Here is a 3344-nt window from a genome sequence, read left to right as displayed (position 1 = left end):
TTCATATAAACTTGTGGAGGTTGAGAAGTAAAAGATTTACTTCAACCAGCAAATGGAATACTTGACCCAGCGGATGAATTACTCGAACAATAAGCCATAAGACATACATTAGGCATGGAATCACTAGCTTGTGGAACTTTTTGGTTATTTTGTGAATAGAAAGAGAGATAGGAACTAAACTGCTACTCATGGGAAGAGAACCACCATACAAGGTAGGCTCTTAATTATCATTAGATGAGTTTTGACACCACAAGTCATATTCCCTTTCTTCAATCTTTTGCGTGACTTCCATAGCAGTAAGATCATCATTCTTGAAGAAATTATTCTCTTTCAATACCAACAAGAAAGTTGAATATGAACTTGGTAACACATTCTTAGTAGTGTCAAGCTGATCAACTTGAGTAGTTTCCATACTCAACTTTTTCATATCAACAATTAGGTGGCAAAACCTAGTCAGCATCTCCTCAACAGTTTTCCCCTTTAATAAACAAAAGTTTTTGAATTGGAACTTTAACAAGACTTTCTTACTCTCCAAAATATTACCCATACGTTTCATTCTCAAGTGCTGAAATAAAGCAACATAGATTTTGATACTAGCCACTTGATGAACTATATTATCGGGTAATGCCATTTTCAATGTTGAATAAGCCCTTGTTCCGATTTCCAAATCTTTCTTCTCTTCCATTGAATAAGTTTCAAAAAGTTATCGTTCATAGCTCATAGTGGGATCACCATGCATTGGAGGAGTATATATATTGTCAAAACTACGAGTACAATCAGGATGTACAGATACCAAGTTTGTTCTAAACCTTGGTTCTACTTAGCAAAATCACTCAACTTCATCAGTATAGGACATTTTTAATTAGACCCGATTTCAGCATCTAAATGTAACATCTATTGCATGATCATGTTTTGAGATGCTAAGGCATAGAAATTAGCCATTTTTGAAATTATAGGGTTAATTATGTCAATATGTAAAGTTTTAGGTGAAAACTATCAAAAGATGAAAGTGTTGAATAAATAATGGAGAAAATACTTTAGCGAATGAGCCTGTGTTTTGGTAACGAATGGATATACAAATGATGTGTTAATAATTATACTATTTAAACGAATGAACTCTTAACGAATGAAGATTTTCATGAATGTGGTTTAAAATTGAACGAATGTGACACTGTGTTGATGAATAGGTTGTTATAAATTGAATGACAGCTGGCAAAACGGTTACCACTATTTACACGAATGAGTTGTTACGTCTAACAAATGTGCTTTCATCAGGTAACGAATGTGCATTCAAATCTTCAAATCTTCATATGATTTACAGATTCTAACCAAAATCCAGACAACATACAAACCAGTAAAACTCATCCAAATCACAACGAAAATCTACAATCAACCACTCAACCAACTCATCAAATCAATCCGAACATTATCAAAACATTCCAAACCTCAATCTGTAATCCAAGCACACTCAATTTTACCAAAAACCAGAACAAAACATACTTTGTTCCCACCAAAACACACAAATCCTCAATTCGCTTGAATTGAATCAAACTAATAAAAATAAACTCATACGAATGATTAGAAGTTGATTCAAACAATGCGAACCACATATTAAGATCATTTATCATGTCTTTAGTAGATAATTGAACAAATATAAGTCTGTTTAGTTCCTGAATCAATTTCAATACAATTAACACTCAATTACAACTTCAATTGATATTTAAACTATACCTAATCGATAATCAATCGGCAGTGGCTCTGATACCACTTGAAACCAGTTATATAACTTGTTACAATCTATATACTATTACAGATCTAGTTAATGAAATGATACACGATTAGGTGATTTGAATTATGTTAAGCTAGAGTTTGAGAGAACAATTGGGCAGCATAACGAGGCTCAAACAAAAAATAAGAATAACTACTTAATTAATGAATACATTACATGTATATATAGACGATGAAGTCATTCGTTATACAATCCATAATGAATGAGCTCATCATCATACGTTAAACATTAATACTTTAGACTAATGAATAACACATTCATTGTCCTCATTCGTTAACAGATCTAACAATTGTGCTAAAATGTATACGAATGGACACATTCGTTATTGACTACTCTAACGAATGTCTCACTACACGAAGAATGTACACAATACATTAAGTAAAATATCCCTACACTTTAATATAAGACCAAAGAGAATTAAACAAAGACTGAGATGAAAATCATGCACTAATAGGAACTCAGAGTATTACCCAATACACTTGCTTTCTATCCCAAATCAAGCCTACTAGTATGGCTATGGCACTTCAAGAATCTTCTTGGGTAGAGGCAATGCAAGAAGAACTACAATAATTTGTTTGTCTTGGTATACAGGATCTCATTGACAAACCTAATCGGGATAAGAAGGCTATCCCGACTGAGTGGGTATTTAAGTGAAACAAGGATGATCATGGGGTTATTGTGCGTAACAAAGCAAGACTGGTGGTCCAAGGATTTAATCAACATGAAGGCATTAACTACAACAAATTATATGCTCCGGTTTCAAGACTTGAGGCTACGAATTTTCTTGGCGTACACAACTTTCAGTAATTTCAAAGTGTACCAAATGGATGTTCAAAGTGCATTCTTAAATGTGAAAATTCATGAAGATGTGTATGTGAAGCCGCCTCCTGTTTTGAAGATCCAGATATTCCGAGAGTGTTTATCATTTAAAAAAGGCTCTTTATGGTCTTCACCATGTCCTGAGAGCTTGGTATAGCATGTTGGTTGACCATCTTATGGATATCAGATTCTCATGAGGGATTGTAGATTTTACCCTTTTCTACAAGATTGTGAAAGACGATCTTCTTCTAGTCCAGATATATGTTAACGATATCATTTTTGGTTCCATGAATGATAACTTGTGTAAAGAATTCGAGAAAATGATGAAAACAAAGTTTGAGATGAGCTTGATGGGAGAAATGAGTTTATTTTTGGGGTTGCAGGTTCACCAGATTGATTCGGGAATTTTTATTCATCAAACGAAGTATGTGAAGGATGAATTGAGTCGATTCAGGATTATTGATTCGGGAATTGATCTTGAACGATGGTATCCCAAGGACGATAATTTTAAGCTTACTGCATATACAGTTCTGACTACGAAGGTTGCAAGATTAAATTCCACTCTACTACAGCGGGTTGTCAATTATTAGGAATCTGGCTTGTTTCCTTGCAGTGTAAGAAGCAGACAACGATCTATTATTTAAACGCTGAAGCCGAATACGTGGCGGCCTCGAGTTGTTGTTCACAATTCTATGAATCCAGTAACACTTGCGGGATTATGGCTTGAAGTTTCTTA

This window comes from Bidens hawaiensis, unplaced genomic scaffold, assembly GCF_021521415.1.
Source record: "Bidens hawaiensis isolate Kalapana, Puna unplaced genomic scaffold, B.hawaiensis_p1.1 tig00007410_1, whole genome shotgun sequence".
Classification (NCBI taxonomy): Eukaryota; Viridiplantae; Streptophyta; class Magnoliopsida; order Asterales; family Asteraceae; genus Bidens; species Bidens hawaiensis.
This window is presented reverse-complemented; position numbering follows the sequence as displayed.